General features: G+C 37.2%; 1 protein-coding gene across 12 annotated transcripts in view; it reads left to right on the top strand.

Moving 5' to 3' along the window:
- The window catches only part of PEAK1 (pseudopodium enriched atypical kinase 1), a 284832-nt gene that overhangs the window by 108554 nt on the left and 157493 nt on the right, over positions 1 to 18785 (top strand). For 3 of the 12 annotated variants that reach the window (XM_084966097.1, XM_084966094.1, XM_084966095.1), the window contains one exon: positions 12450 to 12560. The gene's annotated coding sequence lies outside the window, so the exon portion shown is untranslated. 12 annotated transcript variants of the gene reach the window in all.

The following is an 18785-nucleotide window of genomic DNA, read 5'->3' as shown; positions in this document are numbered from 1 at the left end:
TCCACATCTTCTTAATCCATTCATTTGTCTTTGGACATTTAGGTTGTTTCCATGTCTTAGCTATTGTGAATAGTGCTGCGATGAACATAAATGTTCTTTTTCAGCAGCCCCAGGGCGTATAGAGTTCCCGGGCCAGGGATCAGATCCATTGCAACTGTGGCTATGTTGGATCCTTAACCCACTATGCTAGCTGGGATCAAATCTGTGTCCCAGGGTGCTCCAGAGTCACCATCACCACCAATCGTGTTGTACCATAGCAGACTCCATATTTGATCACAATTAAACATATATTGCATAATCATAGACTCAAGAGTTGGAAAAAGTTTTAGGGGTCATTTAGTCTTAGTCTGACCTCCTCTTTATTTAGTATCATTTAGTTTCTGAGTGTTCTCTATCACTCACATATAAGAGATTGTCCTTTATACACTGAACTCAAGCCTGTCTTAGTTTTCATCCACTGACTTTAATTCTTAGCATTGTTTGTGGTATGTCAATTTGTATGTCATGTCCTTCCTAAGTAGTTTTTCTCCATGAAGAATAGCCCACGTTCCTCATATATCATGGCTTAAAATTCTTTTACTGTCTTATTTAAATTTATAAAATTTTTATTTTCAAATGTTCAGAATTATTTATTACTCTGTCTACTTTCCATTAATGTAAATAATAAAGATAATCATTGCAAATTAAACAAGTTGATAGGTTTTTAAGGCAAATAAAAAATATACGGAGACAAATTAGTTGAGAGAACCTATGAAATACAATTGGGTGTTTAGCTTACAGATCATTTATCTGGACCTCTTTTGGTGAATTAAGTAGAGGGTGGAGACAAGACATTTGAGTGACAGAAACTGTATAGATGTTGATTTATCTGATGTATGACCACTTTTTTTCACTTTGTTACACCATTATATTCAATTTCTACTATCATTTTCAATCTGATCAGTTGCTCAGTTTTATAAATGTAACAATCTCTCTAAAGCTTTGCCATGTAGGACATACAGACTTATTTTTCTAGAGCTGTAAAGGTAGTTTTTTGTTTTGTTTGTTTTTTCTCTTGCTGAAAAACTTACTTTCTGTAATGAATTATAACTTGTGTCAGCCTATGTGTCATTCCTCTTATCTATGCAGAAGTACAGATTTACCAATTTCTGCCTAAATTAGGGGAGTCAAAGGTAATGGTGGCAGCTAAGCTTCCTGTGAATTACACAGCTCTGAGGATAATTTGTCAGGGATTTCTAAGATTTCTCCTTTAACTTTTCCTTTGTCTTACTTTGGGATTAAACCCCCCACAGATGAGATAAGACACATTCATCTTTGGTAATGATACAAACTTGCGCCTTTCTGATCTTTTGCCACTCAAGTGCTAAGATATTAATATCAAATTAAAATTATAAAATAACTTTAATTATCTTTACTTCCATCAAAAGTTGGAAAAGGGAGCTCCTACTGTGGCTCAGCAGGTTATGAACCCGACTAGTATCTGTGAGGATTCAGGTTTGTTCCCTGGCCTTGCTCATTGGGTTAAGGATTGGGCGTTGCCATCAGCTGTGGGGTAGGTCGCAGACCTGGCTCAGATCCCGACTTGCTGTGGCTGTGGCGTAGGCCAGCAACTGCAGTTCCAATTCAACCCCTATCCCGGAAACTTCCATGTGCTGTGGGTGCGGCCCTAAAAAGCAAAAATAAATAAATAAATTGGAAAAGAAACATTCTTCTCTTTTTACCTGATGTTTATGGTTTTACTTGTACTCCTAAACTCAAACATTTTAAAGCAAATTGATATCGTTCTAGTGTATAGCTTTTTCTGGATTTTTTTTAAATTTTGTTTTTCAAACATTAAAACTTCTGCATGATATCATCTAACTTTTGACCCAGCTTTGATCAGAAGTTTCAGTATTAATAGAATCTCTCTAGTAATTTAGCTTTTTTTCTTCTCCCTCATTCTAATATTTTTCGAAAGGTATAGGACTAGAAAGGTCCTTGTGTAATATAAACAAGCATTTAATTAAGGGGTAATGCCTTTGGTACTGGGGTATGCGAAGTGAAACAGAGATGCTTAATCAGCCACAAAAGCTATTTACCGCTTCATAAACTTCAGTGCTCAGTGTCATAAATATTATTACTGTTCTAGGACTTCAGAAAAGCAATGAAATATCAAAACTGATTTTTCCCTACCACTAAAACATGGGAGGTTTTCCTCTTGATAGAACTTTGTAGTGAAGCTAATATTTGAGAAAAACATACATACTTGAAATTTTTAAGAAGAAGCTTATATATAAATGAGTGTTGAAAATGAAGCAAGAAGAGCTTTTACCTCTATTTGAAATCTGAAATGATATGAAAAATAAGTTACATAATCTTACCATATATTTATTTAGCACCTTCTTTGGGTATGGCCTTATTTATGACTTCCATATGTTATCTTTCATCTTTTTTTTTTTTTTTTGTCTTTTGTCTTTTTAGGGCCACACCCACAGCGTATGGAGGTTCCCAGGCTAGGGGTCTAATCGGAGCTGTTGCCACTGGCCTACATCACAACCACAGCCACGCAGGATCCGAGCCATGTCTATGACTGACACCACAGCTCACAGCAACACCGGATCCTTAATCCACTGAGCAAGGTCAGGGATTGAACCTGCAACCTCATGGTTCCTAGTCAGATTTGTTTCTGCTGCACCACGATGAGAACTCCATGTTATCTTTAATCTTTATAGCACTCCCGTAAATTAAGTTGGTTCCAGTTTTACAGTGAGGACACAGGGGCCCAGAGAGATTAAGTCATGATGCAGGTATGTCTGATTATACCTGTACTGTCTCCATTACTTAAACTTTTTCAGATGAAAGGTTAAGCTATGCTCTATTAATTCTGAAATTTTAAAAGAATTTTTTACCTTTTATTTGTGCCATATTCAACATTTATTAAGCAGTTGATACACTCCTAACACTTGCTAAATATCGTGAAGGCAGCAACCACGTAAGAAGAACCAGTCTTGGCCCTTTCAGAGTTTAGAAACTGATAAATATTTCAGCCTTATTCACACAAAATTTTAGAGTAGAATCACAGAGAGCAGGGCTCTTTTTTTTTTTTTTTTTTTTTTTCCAGTATTTTGTGGCTGTGTGCTAGACCTTTCGAAATTATCCCCTTTCTTTTGAGATGGGAAAGTACATGCAAAAGCTAAAGTACACAGTCCAATGGACATCGGTAAGATAAGCTTACAAGGAGGAGTGAGGAAGGAGTTCATAGTCTGGTTAAAATGCTTTGAGAGGGGAAATCACATGCAGTGAGAACCTAGAGAGATAGTTAGCATAAGACTTCCTGAAGTAGGAGAGGTTTTATAGAAAAATTGTCATTTGAGCCAAGACAACAATTACACCAAAAACCTGTTAGTACAGAATCTAAGGGAAGGGTTTTGTTAGGATTCTAATATTTTATTAACTCAAATGTTTATGTCTATCAATTGCTTATACTACTCTTCCTTTTGATCTACTGTGATTCTGTAGATCTTTTATTCCAGTAATGCCTTTAAAAGGACCCTACATTCTTTGTGAAATTGTCAGCAATAGAAGTTAAGAAGTTTGGATTGTTGATGTTTTAAGAAAATCTGCTAGTTACCATGTCCAATTCCCTCATATTTCACACAAAGAAGCCAGGGCCCAAAGAAGCTGTCATGAGCTTAATGTCAGATATTGTAAGCCTCAGACTTGGGATTTGGCTTGGCATGTAGTCATGGTTTCCATCCTGAAGCTCTGGTTGAAAAATACATGAAGGAGTTCCCGTGGTGCAGAGGGTTATGGATTCGACCACAGCAGCTTGTGTCACTGCAGAGGCACGAGTTTGATCCCTGGCTTTGCACATTGGGTTAAGGATCCAACATTGCTGCAGATGTGGTATAGGTCACAGCTGCAGCTTGGATTCAATCCCTGGCCTGGGAACATTTTTTTGGAGGGGTACATTCCCCCCAAAAAAAGGAAAGAAAGAAAAAAATGCTTGAAGGCTTGTAGTGGTTTAATACTTGAAAATAATTTATATTTCTCTTTATTGTTTCTCTTCATTGGCTTTGGGAGAGCAGTGATTAAAGGAATGTGAAGTAATGGAAATATTCATGGTGGAAAATGGACAATAATTTATTTATCTAAAGCATGTAGAACCTTTACTTCAGAAAGTTCATCTTTCTAAACTGGAGTCACTTAATTTCTGAAGATGTTTATGCACATGCCATCTTTATAATGTATAATATAGTGTGAAGGTAGCGAATTGAATAAAAAGTCTTATCGTATGAGGTAATAGTGGCAATAGAACTTGTAAGCTCAGATTTATTCATACATTCTTCTTTTAACTGGCCTTTTAACTGAAGTGAAATTGATGAGAAAAGCATGAAGTTATAGAGAGTTGGAACTGGGATGCCTTTGGTTGATTGTGATTATCATAATGCATTTCACCCTTGAAACTGAGCCCTGGATGACAGAGTAAGGCAGCTGAGACATAAGAAAATGCCAGAGAGACAAAATAACCTTCAGCTAGTCTATAAAAGAATGATTAAGCAGTTCAAAATGTAAATGCCAAATTCTATCACACAGCCATTTCCTGGGATTTTAAATCACTGTTCTTTTTCTGGATCTGGAAATACACTTCAGTTCCGAATGGCATAAGAAAGTATTTGGTGTCTACTATCAGCTTTCTTCTAGTTGCCTTACCCAGGAGATAGAGTGTGTTCAAATAGAGCCAAATAATTCCTAGGAAAAAAATGCAAAGGATATAAGAGCGAAAGGATAAAAGATGTCCTTAGAATTTCCGAAGTTAAGTCCAAGGGAGGGTTTACAGCATATAAGAGGTCTTATTAATTCCATTACTTACTCCTTTAAACTCTTCCTAACTAGTTATTCCTTCTCCTTCACTTTTCTTAAAAATACTCAAAAGTAAGTCAGGACCAGAAAGAGAAAATGGCTGAACAAAAATGCACATGTTATCTGCAGTTACAGTTAGAGCAAAGCAGGTGGTATCATATGTCTTTGCTCATCTATTATTATAGAATATATCTTAGCTAGTGAGAATAACCTTCAGTGTATTTTGTAAGTCCCTTTCATGTTGTAAAATTCTTACCATCCTCAGGTATTACACAGCTCTAAATCCTTCCATTTTCCATTTTATTTTGCCCTATCAGTCATGATTAATTTCAAGAAAACTCTATATTAATTATCAGTTTCTAGAGTTCTCACTGTGGCACAGTAAGTTAAGAATCTGACTGCAGTGGCTCAGGTTGCTTTGGAGGCATAGGTTCAATCTCTAGCCCAGCACAGTGGGGTAAAGGATCTGGTGTTGCCATCATAGCTGCAGTTGGGATTCAGTTCCTGGCCCAGGGACTTCCATATGCCACAGGTGCAGCCATTCAAAAAAAAAATTGCCAATTTCTTTGTCTTTTAGTGGACCTTCATAATACAGGTTATCGAGTCCAAATTCTGGTCCTAACTGCCTTTCCTCCCCTCCTTTAAGGGCAAGTGTTTGATGTTATTAATAGAATGAACAGACAAGCCATAGATGGGGAGAAAATATTCGCAAAATACATCCGATAAAGAATTTATCCAAAATATATTTAAAAAGTCTTAAAACTCAGCAGTAATAAAATAACTCAATTTGAAAATGGGCAAAAATTTTGAAGATATTAAAGAAGATATACAATGGCAAATATGCATGTAAAAAGACGTTCAGCATCATGTCATTAGAGAATTGCAAATTAAAGCAATAGTGAAATTCCATTACATACTTATTAGAATGGCTAAAATCCAAAACATTGACAGAATCAGATTATGGTGAGGATGTGGAGTAATAGGAAATTTCATTCATTGCTGGTGGAAATGCAAAGTGATGCAGCCACTTTGGAAGACAGGTTTGACAGTTTTTTACAAAACTAAATGTGACTATCCAAGCAAGCATGCTTCCTAGGTATTGACCCAACTAATTTGAAAACTTAGAGCCACCAAACCTGTATACAGACATTTATAGCAGTTTTATTCATAATCTCCCCAAACTCTGAGCAGGCAAGATGTCCTTCAGTAGGTGAATGGATAAACATCCATATAATGGAATATTATTTGGTGATAAAAAGAAAAAAGATAATTAGACCATGAAAAGACATCGATGAATCTTAAATGCACATTGCCCAGTTATAGAAGCTGACTGAAAATGCCACATCCTGTGTGAGTGCAGTTATATGACATTCTGGGACAAAGCAAAAGAATAAAGTCAGAAAAAGATCAGTAGTTTGCAGGAATCTGGAGGAACAGGGAGTTGGGGGAAGGTGAAGCACAGGGGCTTTTTTAGGCAGTGAAACTATTTGATACTGTAATGGTAGGAATAAAAGATGTTAAACATTTGCCAACACATACAGAATTTTACAACAGACAGACTGGACCTTAACATATACAAATTTTTAAAACCTCAGGGATCCTAAGATGAAATATAAAATGGGACAAAAGAATCTAACTATATACAAATAAATAAAACAGGAGTTCCCGTTGTGGCACAGTGGTTAACGAATCCGACTAGGAACCATGAGGTTGCGGGTTTGGTCCCTGGCCTTGCTCAGTGGGTTAAGGATCCGGCGTTGCTGTGAGCTGTGGTGTAGATTGCAGACGCAGCTCGAATCCCGCGTTGCTGTGGCTCTGGTGTAGGACAGTGGCTACAGCTCCGATTCAACCCCTAGCCTGGGAACCTCCATATGCCGTGGTAGCGGCCCAAGAAATAGCAAAAAGACAAAAAAAAAAAAAAAAAAAAAACCAAATAAATAAAACAGTCTTACTCAAAGAGGATGGTGGAATAAGGTGCTGACCTGCGTAACTTTGCAAATGAGTAGAATCTATAAGACTGAAAGGCAAAAGGAACTATATATATGTGTGTGTGTGTGTGTGTATATATATATATATATATATATGTATGTATGTATGTACTGTATTCTAGTTGATAAAGTTGTATCGATGGGGGCAGGATATAGGTTAAAAATTCTGAAACTAATAAACATGTATTGGTGGAAGCCAGGTTTTTCACTGATGTAGTAGGAATTATAGGTAAGAAAGGAGAAGAGGTTAGATTGATCATGTGGTAATAGATTAGAGCAGGGGTGGTGAATAATAATATGAATTCATATTTAGCTTAATATATATACAAATTATTACATATAGAAATGTTTAAACAGGCATACCTTGTTTTATTGCTTTTCACATATACTGGCTTTTTTTTTTTTTAACAAATTAAAGGTTTATGGCAACCTTGCATGGAGCAAGTCTGTGGGTACAATTTTTCTACCAGCATTTATTTGCTCATTTCGTGTCTCTGATACATATTGGTCATTCTCAAGTATTTGAAATCTTCCACCAGCAAAAAAGTTTATGACTCGCTGAAGGCTCAGACAGATGGTGGTTAACATTTTTTAGCAATAAAGTGTTTTTTAATTAAGGTATGTACATTTAAAAAATTTTTTTTAATTTTTAATTTTTATTTTTTGGTTGCATCTGCAGCATGTAGAAGTTTCCAGGCCAGGGATTGAACCCAAGCCACTGCAGTGACAACACTGGATCCTTAACCCACTGAGCCACTAGATAACTCCTGTTTGTGTGTGTGTGTGTGTTTGTGTGTGTGTGTGTGTGTGTGTATTATATATAGTGCTGTTTCACACTTGTAGACTACAGTATAGTGTGAACATAACTTTTATATGCATTGGAAAACAAAAAAATCATGACTCACTTTATTGTGATATTTACTTTACTGCATTGGTCTGGAACTGAACCTCCAATATCTCTGAGATATGCCTGTACACACACACATACATACATAGATTTAGATCTACATCTTTATATAAACAGTTTAATCACTCTGTCAGCTGAGATGGTCTAGAAGCAATAAAACCCCAGTAACAATGACCACGTCTAGTGCTTAGATTTTGGTTTCTAATACCATTCTCCAATAAGAGAAGTCAGGGCTTCTTGGAAAAGTGGCTGCTTCTTGCAGTGGGGCAGGAAATATATAGAATGAGTCTGGAACATCTATAGTGGCAAACATTTTTTTTTAAAGAACATAATAATAGGAGTACATCAAAAAGACAAAAGACCTACTAAAAGATCTTGCAATGACCAAAGCTATAACAGTTTGAGCAACAAAATTTTTAAAAAATAATATTAGGTTAAAACCCAAAGTGTAAAGTAGATATCCATGAATCCATACTGATATAGACAAATGATTGATGTTGACCTTGGAGGAAAATAGGCCAATATCCCATGTAGAAGAATTCCAATTAATTTGTTTAGATACCCTACCCTCAGCCAAGTGGGGCATAACTCCCTACTCCCTAAATTGAGCTACTTATAGTGACTTTTCTTCAGCATATGGTATGGAAAGGATAACACTACAGTGGCACAACCTGACAAACTACCTAGGTGAGCACGGTCAACATGAGCAATGGTAAGTCATGTTGATAGTATGTACCCTTGGTGTGGTCTGATATAAGTGGCACATTACCTGTGTGGTTTCCCCTCCTTAAACACATTATCCCAGTCGAATCATGAGAAATCAAATCACAATTCTATAGAATATTTTACAAGTGATCCTCAAAACTATAAAGATCATTATAGTAGGTTGAATGGTGATAACCCTCAAAAGGTACATCCATGTCCTAATCTCCAGAACCTGTGAATGTGACTTTATTTGGAAAAAGAGTCTTTGCAGATGTACTTAAGGTAAGAATCTCGAGATGATATTATCTCAGATTTTCTGGATGGATTATAAATCAAATGATGTGTCCTTATAAAACATGAAAGAAAAGGCACAGATACAGAGAAGACAGAGGCAGAAATTGAAATTGATTTAGCCACAAACCAAGGGATGCCTTTAAGCCACCAGAAGGTAAAAGAGGCATGGAATGATTTTTCCTGAGGGCCTTCAGAGAGGGTGGTCCTGCTGAGACCTTGATTTCAGGCTTATGGCCTATAAAACTGTAAGAGAATAAATTTCTCTCTTTTTTTTAAGACATCAGGTTTGTGTAATTTGTTACAGAAGTCACAGGAAACTAATACAGTCAACAAAGACAAGAAAAATTTAAGAAGCTGTCACAACCAAGAGTAACCTAAAGAGACGTAGCTACTAAATGTCATATGATGTCCTGGATGGGATCCTGACACAGAAAATGGACATTGGAGGAAAACTGAGGATATCTGAATAAAGTATGGACTTTAGTTAATAGTTATTACTATTAACTAAATATTAATTAATCAATATATTTATAGTGGTTCATTAATTGACAGGTTTATCATACTAATATAGGATTTTAGTAAGGGAAACTGGGTGGGGGACACATGGGAACTCTGTCCTGTCTTCACAATTTTGTCTACATATCTAAAACTGTTCTAAAATAAAAAATTTAGAAGAAGAAGGAGTTCCCACCATGGCACAGTGGAACAAATCTGACTAGGAACCATGAGGTTACGGGTTTGATCCCTGGCCTTGCTCAGTGGGTAAGGATCCAGTGTTGCCGTGAGCTATGGTGTAGGTCACAGACGTGGCTTGGATTTGGCGTTGCTATGGCTCTGGCATAGGCCAGCAGCAACAGCTCTGGTTAGACCCCTAGCCTGGGAACCTCCATATGCCACAGGTGTGGTCCTGAAAAGACAAAAGACAAAAAAAAAAAAAAAAAAAGAGCAAGAGGTACCTTCCTGGGGATAAAGTATAAAATGAACACAGAATATTTTACACTCAGAGCAAGAGTTTCCTTACTTTTGCAATTATATCCTAAGGGAAGTTTACCTATTAATAGGACTCTATTTCTTTTTTCTTTCTTTTTTTTTCCTGTCTTTTTGCCATTTTCTTGGGCCGCTCTCGTGGCATATGGAGGTTCCCAGGCTAGGGGTCGAATCGGAGCTGTAGCCACCAGCCTACGCCAGAGCCGCAGCAACGCGGGATCCAAGCCGCGTCTGCAACCTATACCACAGCTCACGGCAACGCCAGATCGCCAACCCACTGAGCAAGGCCAGGGATTGAACCCGCAACCTCATGGTTTCTAGTCGGGTTCGTCAACCACTGCACCACGACGGGAACTCCATGGACTCTATTTCTTAAACAGAATATGCAGTCAACCTTGCCATTCAAGCAAATGAGGCCGCTGGGGAAACAGACCTAACCACCACAAAGGGAACCAGTGCAAGTCACCCATTTTAAACAAAGTAGCTCCTTGGCTTTCTTACTGCTATCCTTCTTTCCTTCCTGAACAATTTGTATGGAAGTGATGAGGCAGGGTCTGGGAAGATAGGTTTTTGTGCTAGGGCTGCTTGGAGAAATGGCTGATTCTAGGGCTAGGGCAAAGAAAGAACAGAACAAGATATGCAGAAAGAAAGGAATTGCTCAAAGAATGAGAGATTATATATAAAGGATCTGAAGTCACCTTAATGAGGTACTTACTGGCCAAGTTTTGAACAGATTGAGCATCAAAATGATACTCATTATCAAATTATAGCATATTGAATAAAATAGGAATTCCCGAGTCTGTAATGGTAATAAATTAATGGAGAGAAGAAAAGGAATAATGAAATTAGCAATATCACAGTTTGGGAACTGGTATAGTATAATCGGTTTGTTCAATACTTCTACGAAAAATGCATAATCTAAATCTAATTGTGAAGAAACAGAGAATTCCAAAATGAGACACTGTCTACAAGATACCTGGCCTGTAACCTTCAAATTTTTAAAGTTCATGAAGGTCAAGGAAAAACTTAAGAACTCTTCCAAATTTAGACAATACCGAAACATGAAAATTAAATGCAACTAGTGATACTAGATCTGATCCTTTTTCTACAAAAGATACTAATAGGATGATTGGTGAAACTTCAGTAGGGAATATAGATTATAGGATAGTAACTTTTTTTGTTAATTTGTTGATTTGGATGCTCGTATCATGGTTATTTGGGAGAATATCTTTGGAGGAATTACAAACCTAAGTTTTCAGGAATGATGGGACATAACATCAGCAATTTACTCTGAAATGATTCAGAAAAAAAAAAGGTTTTTGCTACTATTCTTGAACTTTTATGACATTATTTTTAAAGTTAACTTTAAAAACTTTTGATGAAGGCCCATGTGAGTTAAGAGGACGAGAGGAGGAATTTATTCAGAATAGCTGTGAGCAACTAAAGACTTCCAGACCTTGAGGAAACTTGAAGATATTAAAGGATGCACTAAAATGATGAAGTATCAATTCTAGAAGAGCTCATGGAAAGAATTTTTTGTAAGAAAATAAATTTAGAAATAGCTTTGGAAACTCTGTATTGAAGACATTTTGACAGGTAACGCTTTTCATTGGCCTGCTTCATTACCAAGGGTGAGAGTGGAAGTTTAGTCTCTGCTGGGTCCTGTTGGCACAGGGATTAGGGAAGGAAGGGAATCAAATTGCCAGCTAGCAGCACTTTGCACTGTCTTGTTCTGCCCAGGTGCTACCCAGAAGGGTAGAAGTTTAGCTTCTAGTGGGCTCTGCTAACACCAGGGAAGCGGAACAGGTTTTTGGAGATATGGAAAGAACATTGACTGAGAAGAAGCTACCAGTGATGAAGAATGGAATTTTGAGGTAGAATTTATAGAATAACTCCAGCTATACCATTCTGCTGTTCTCAACCATGATCCTTGACATCTTAAGATGTGTGGTCTCCTAATTATGTAGTTTGAATTAAGCATTTTAGAAAGGATACTTTTTTTAAAAAAAAATTAGAATGTAGTTGATTTACAGTTTTGTGTCAATTTCTGCTGTACAGCATAGTAACCCATTATGTTCTACCCCAATAGAAAGGATAATTTTTAAAGGACCATTTTATCCTTTATATTCCACCTAGCAAATCAGAGTCTAGGTAAGAAATATGATAAGGGACAATTATTGGGTCTCCTCAAAGTTCGAGTTAAAGGTACAAAATAAAAGTAACTATAGGACTTTTTGCATTAATTAGAAAAATGATCAGAGGATAAATTTTTTATGACTTGACCTGAAATACTGTGATTTTTATCCCCCCCAAAATGGTGAAAAATGTCTGTTTTCTTTTATGTTGCTAGTTTAATATGTAATCCTTAGTAAATTAACAATATATTTTTGCTCCATTTTTGTCTTGTTTAAAATTGAAGATCGCTAGAATCTCTGAAACCAGTACAGTTGTTAAACTGCTTTAAAAATTTTTTTTTCCTTTGGCCACACCCAAAGCATGCAGAAGTTCCCCTACCAGGGATTTGACCAGAGCTGCATCAGTGACAAAACTGGATCATTAACCCTCTGAGCCACTAGGGAACACCTAAACTACCTTAAAGTGGTTGAGTTTTCCTAAAAACTTTAAGTTGAAAACCCAAAGCATAATTAAAATAACTACCTTCTTAGAAACCATGTGATTAACAGTAACTTAACAATTTTTAAGGTACAGTGCTTATGTGCTTTCAGTGATCGAAGTACCTGGACTGCAGTAGGTGCAATAAATATTTGCTGAGAAATGAATGTTGAGTAATCCAAAAAGATTGGGAAAAGATTGGCATTAATTTCTCGAGAAAGAAGGTAAATGTCTTACCCTTATTATTCAGGTCTTGTTTTCTACTCAGTAGAGAATTTGGAATGTGATATAAATGGAAGGCACTCATGTTAATCTTGAATTGAAATCACATAGAGGGAAGGAAACCTAATCATTAAACAGCAAGATCAATTTCATTTCCTTTGCCACAATTTTTTAAATGTAGCATACAGCGTAGCTGTAGTGATCACTGCCCATTTTAAAAAGGGCTTTTAAAATCTATTACCATTTGAAAACCTCTGCTACTAAATCTACTGTGCTGCCAGTGGCTGGTGGCAAACTAGAGAGTGATTGACATGGTATATTGCTTTGTTTACTTTCTTAGTTCATAGGAGAAGTCTTTTCTAGCTCATAGATTGTTTATATTTTATATACCCATGGCTGCCAGAAAAATGGAAAAGTCTACCTATTTATATCAGAATTCCTCTTTTGCAACCAATTTTCTTTTTCCTCAAGCTATGCTTGCTTCCCAGCCCTACCCAAAGCCAGTATTATGAAAAGATTGATATATCTGAGCTTGTAAGATCTGAAATTGCTCTGCATTCGGCCCTTCTGGGTGCACAGATATCTTGGTTATAGGAAATGACAGTCATGTCATGTACTAATTTCCTGTAGAAGCTGAAATATAGCAAAATAGGACAGTGTGAAATGTGAAGAAGAGTATGGCAGAGAAGGCTTTCTGTTTTCCAAGGGAGAGACTCCTTTATCTTAAGACAGTCATTCAAGTACCCAAAGGAGAAGAGGCAGCAAGTACTCTTCTGTTAAATTTTCTTCTAGGATTTGTCATGATTTTCAGCTAGATAACCTGCTTTAAATATTCTGCAGTTGTCCTAGTTTATGATTAGGATATTGGTAAGCAAAATTTTGTTCAGAATTCCAGAAGAAACCTATAATCTGTCAAAATTTGTTTTTAGTTGCAGGCATAGATGAAAAAGAGGGTAACTTAAAAAATGTATTGGAGTATGGTTGACTTACAAAGTTGTGTTAGTTTCAGGCATACCACAAAAATGAATCACTTAAACATATACACATATCCATTTCTTTTCAGATTCTTTTCTCATATAGGTTATTACACAGATTAGATTTCCTTGTTATGTAGTATATTGTTGTTATCTATTGTGTATAGAGTAGTATATATATGTTAGTTTCAGCCTCCTCATTTATATCCCAGGGTTTCCCCTTTGGTAATTGTAAGTTTTGTTTTGAAATCTTTGAGTCTGTTTCTGTTTTGTGAATAAGTGCATTTGTAGCATTTTTATTAGATTCCACATATTTATTAGTGATCTCATGTGATATTTGTCTTTTTTTGTTTGACTTAGTATGATAATCTCTAGGTCCATCCCTATTGTGTGCTGCAGATGGCATTATTTCATTCTTTTTATGGCTGAGTAATATTCCATTGCATAGGTGTACCATATCTTCTTTTTCCATTCCTCTCTTAGTGGACATTTAGGTTGCTTCCATGTCTTGGCTATTGTAAATAATGCTGCAGTGAACATTGGGGTACATGTATCTTTTCGAAGTATGGTTTTCCATGAATATATGCCCCAGAGTGGGATTGCTGGATTTTTTTTTTGGTCTTTTTGTCTTTTTTTTTTAGGGCTGCACCCACAGCATATGGAGGTTCCCAGGCTAGGGGCTGAATCCAAGCTGTAGCTGCCAGCCTACACCACAGCCACAGCAATGCAAGATCCCAGCCACGTCTGTGACCTACACCACAGCTCACGGCACCACCAGATCCTTAACCCACTGAGTGAGGCCAGGGATCAAACCCATGTCCTCATAGATGCTAGTCAGGTTTGCTAACCACTGAGCTGCTACGGGAACTCCCTATTTTTGGTTTTTTGAAGGACTCTCCATACTGTTCTCCATATGGTTGCACCAGTTTACATTCCCACCAACAGTATAGGAGAGTTCCCTTTTCTCCATACCCAAGAGAGGGTAACTTTTGATCAGTAATATTTCTTTCTTTTTTTTTTTTTTGTCTTTTTGCCACTTCTTGGACTGCTCCCGCGGCATATGGAGTTTTCCAGGCTAGGGGTCTAAGTGGAGCTGTAGCCACTGGCCTACACCAGAGCGACAGCAACGTAGGATCCAAGCCACGTCTGCAACCTACCCCACAGCTCACGGCAACGCTGGATCCTTAACCCACTGAGCAAGGCCAGGGACCGAACCCGCAACCTCGTGGTTCCTGGTCAGATTCATTAACCACTGCACCACGACGGGAACTCTGATCATTAATATTTCTTAGTAAATCAGCAACTATAGGGTTTTAAAAATATGTCTGAGCTAATGAGCTGTTTTTTTCCCTTAATAATCTAAATTCAATCCATTTGTTTTCCTTAGAGGTACTGTCTGAAACTTAGCACAAACAGAAAAATAAGGGCCAGGAATAACTGAAATTTTTAGTATGCCCCTTTTTGTTAATGCTGTTGGTTATAATGATATTCACCAATATTTATTTATCCATTACAGTTTACAAAGCACATATTTTTAGAACCCAATAACTTTTGTAAAGCAGTATCACTGGAAATTTTGAGATCAAAACCTAGTACATTTCTTCTTTTTTTCATCCTATCCTTTTATTTCAGGTGTGTACAGATTTTAGAGTTGTTGAGACATCTTATTGCCCTAAGAGAATCCTTTGTGAGAAATATTTTCACCTACTTGAGCAGGACTATTGACAGAGTAAATTCCTCCAAAGAGGATGAGCTGTTATGTCACCTGAAGTGACATGTGCTTTAGTGACACTGCAGTCACAGGTGTTAGTAACACATTATTTGCTTTAATGGCTAATGGAAGTTAATAAGAACACATTCTTTAGTTGCAGTTTAGAATGAGTTTGAAATTAGAATTTTTACTTTTCTTATTTGAAATAGTGAAAATGTTTAAGTAGCTTCTGTGAAAAAAAAAAATGTAGCTTCTGTGAAATTTATGCTTTTTCCTGTGAATGGTGGTTGTACTTCTCCATACATTCATCAAGTCAGCTGTTCCAAGGAGCATTCAGATTCTATGTGTATCCTGATACTTGTTTTTTGCGGGTACAAGTCATATTAAACTTTTCTAAATTCCATTTGATATCGTAACAGAGAATGACAGTGGAACATGGTCTGGACCTTTCAAATCTGCATTTTTTACATCTGATTACTTACGATTAAGTCCAGTTTTGGCCTTTTTAGACTAGGCTGGAATTCTGATCTTTGACGACAGAATATGACAGTGATTGATCTCCTAGGGCATTTTCTCTACTGTAGTACCTGGTGCTTTGGGCCAAAGTTCACAGTGTGTGTGTGTGTGTGTGTGTGTGTGTGTGTGTGTGTGTGTATTTGTGTCTGTTCCTTTGTCCCTTCCTCTCTCTTTGCTTTCTGGCCTTCCTTCCTTCCTTTCTTCTTTGTAATATTTTCCCCTTCCTAATGACATTTATATTTTCCTCATTCCCCAGTGGTCCATTTAGTCCTTCCTCTCCCACCTCCTCACCCTCCCTGTAGTTTTTTTTTCCATTTTAAAAATTGAGCTAAAATACATTTAGCATAACATTTACCATCTTAACCATTCTAGGTATACAGTTATTATTAAATACATTCATAATGTTGTTGAACTATCACCACCACTCATCTGTATAACTCTTTACATCATATAAAACTGAAACTCTATACCCAGTAAACAGTAACTCCCCATTCACCTTCCCCAGCCCTGCCCGTGGCAGCCATCATTCTGCTTTCCAGCTCTATGATTTTGACTACTTTTACTGCCTTATGTTAACTAGAATCATATAGTGTTTATCTTTTTGTGACTGGCTTACTTTATTTCACATAATATCTTAAAGGTTCATCTATATTGTAACATGTTGCAGAATTTCCTTCCTTCTTAAGACTGAATGATATTCTATTGTATGTATATACCTCGTTTTGTTTATGCATTCACTTGTCAGTGGACGCTTAGGTTGCTTTCTCACTCATTTTGTCTTTTGAGAGTAGTATTGCTATGAACATGGGTATATAAATACCTCTTCAAGACTTTGTTTTCAATTCTTTTGGGTATATTCCCAGAAGTGGAGTTGCTGGATAATACTCTGTTTTAATTTTTGAGGAACCACCATACTGTTTTTCACAGCAACTCTTACCATTTTAAGTTACCACCAACAATGCCCAAGGGTTCCATTTTCTCCATGTCCACATCTGAATGGATGTGAGATGGTATCGTGTGGTTTTGATTCATTTTATTATTATTATTTTTTGTCTTTTTTTAGGGTTGCACTTGCAGCATATGGAGGTTACCAGGCTAGGGGTGAGATCAGAGCTGTAGCTGCCAGCTTGTGCCACAGCCATAGCAAAGTGGGATCTGAGCTGAGTCTGTACCGTACACCACAGCTCATAGCATTGTCGGATCCTTAACCCACTGAGCGAGGCCAGGGATCGAACTTACGTCCTCATGGATGCTAGTCAGATTCACTTCTGTTGAGCCACAATGGGAACTCCGGTTTTGATTAATTTTAATTTCCTGAGTAAATAATGATGTTTTCTTTTTGCATGCTTACTACCTATTTATATATCTTCTTTGGAGAAATGTCTGTTCAAGTCCTTAGCCCATTTTAGAACCAGGCTGGTCGATTTTTTTGTCGTTGAGTTTTAAAAGTTCTTTATATATTCTGATTATTAGTCCTTTATCAGGTATATGTTATACAAATATGCAAATGTTTCTCTCACTCTGTGGGTTGTGATTTTACTCTGTGGAGAATGTCTTTTTGTTTTGTTTTGTTTCTTAGGGCCACACCCGCGGCATTTGGAAGTTCCCTGGCTAGGGGTCAAATTGGAGCTACCGCTGCTGGCTTACGCCACAGCGACAGCAACATGGGATCCAAGCTGCATCTGTGATCTACATCACAGCTTATGGCAATGCCAGATCCCCAACCCTGAGCAAGGCCAAGGATTGAACTCTCAATGTCACAGATACTAGTTGGATTTGTTTCTGCCATGCCACAATGAGAACTCCTGAGAATTTTTTTTTTTTTTTTTTTTTTTTTTTGGTCTTTTGTCTTTTTTTAGGGCCGCACCTCTGACATACGGAGGTTTCCAGGCCAGAGGTCAAATCAGAGCTATAGCTGCTGGCCGACACCACAGCCACAGCAATTTGGGATCCGAGCTGCATCTGCAACCTACACCAACGCTGGATCCTTAACCCCTTGAGCAAGGCCAGGGATCAAGCTCATGGTTACTAGTAAGGTTCATTGACCACTGAGCCACGATGGGAACTCCAACAATGGCTTTTCATGCACAGAACTTTTAAATTTTTAGAAAGTCCAATTTGTTTACTTTTTCTTTTTGTTGCCTGTGCCTTTGGTGTTATATCAAGAAATCACTGCAGAATCCTATGTTCTGAAGCATATGCCTTATGTTTTCTTCCATAACTTTTATAGTTTTAGGTTGTATTTATATCTTTGGTCCATTTTGAGTTAATTTTTGAATATGGTGTTAGGTAAGCTTCCAGTGTCATTCTTTTGCATGTAGATATCCAGTTTTCCCAGCACCATTTGTTGAAAAGTATTGGCCCATTGAATAGTCTTGACACCCTTGTCAAAAATCATTTGACCATATATACAAACGTTCTGGGCTCTTCATTGTATTCCATTAGTTTTTCTGTCTTTTTTATGCTCATGCCATACTAGTATTGTTATAAATTTTGAAATCCAGAAGTATAAGTTCTCTAGCTTTTTTCTTTTTCAAAATTGTTTTAGTTCTTCTGGATCCCTTGAGATCTCATATGAATTTTGTGATTTTTTTCTATTTTGACAAAAATGTCATTGAAATATTGATAAGGATTGCATTGAATTTGTAGATTTCTTTGGGTAAAATGGACATCTTAACACAACTAACTTTTTAATCCATTAAGATGGAATGTGTTGGAGTTCCCATCGTGGCACAGTGGTTAACAAATCCGACTAGGAACCATGAGGTTGTGGGTTCAATCCCTGGCCTTGCTCAGTGGGTTAAGAATCCGGCGTTGCTGTGAGCTGTGGTGTAGGTCGTAGACGCAGCTTCGATCCCGTGTTGCTGTGGCTCTGGCGTAGGCCGGTGGCTACAGCTCTGATTAAACCCCTAGCCTGGGTACCTCCATATGCCATGGGAAGCAGCCCGAGAAAAAGGCAAAAAGACCAAAAAAAAAAAAAGGAATGTGTTTACATTTGTTTCGATGCTCCTTAATTTCATTCAATA

The sequence above is a fragment of the Sus scrofa genome, chromosome 7 (assembly GCF_054392235.1).
Source record: "Sus scrofa isolate SSC_HxYL_T2T_F1_AM1 chromosome 7, Sscrofa_HxYL_maternal_Yorkshire_Landrace_v2.0, whole genome shotgun sequence".
Classification (NCBI taxonomy): Eukaryota; Metazoa; Chordata; class Mammalia; order Artiodactyla; family Suidae; genus Sus; species Sus scrofa.
This window is presented reverse-complemented; position numbering and strand designations above follow the sequence as displayed.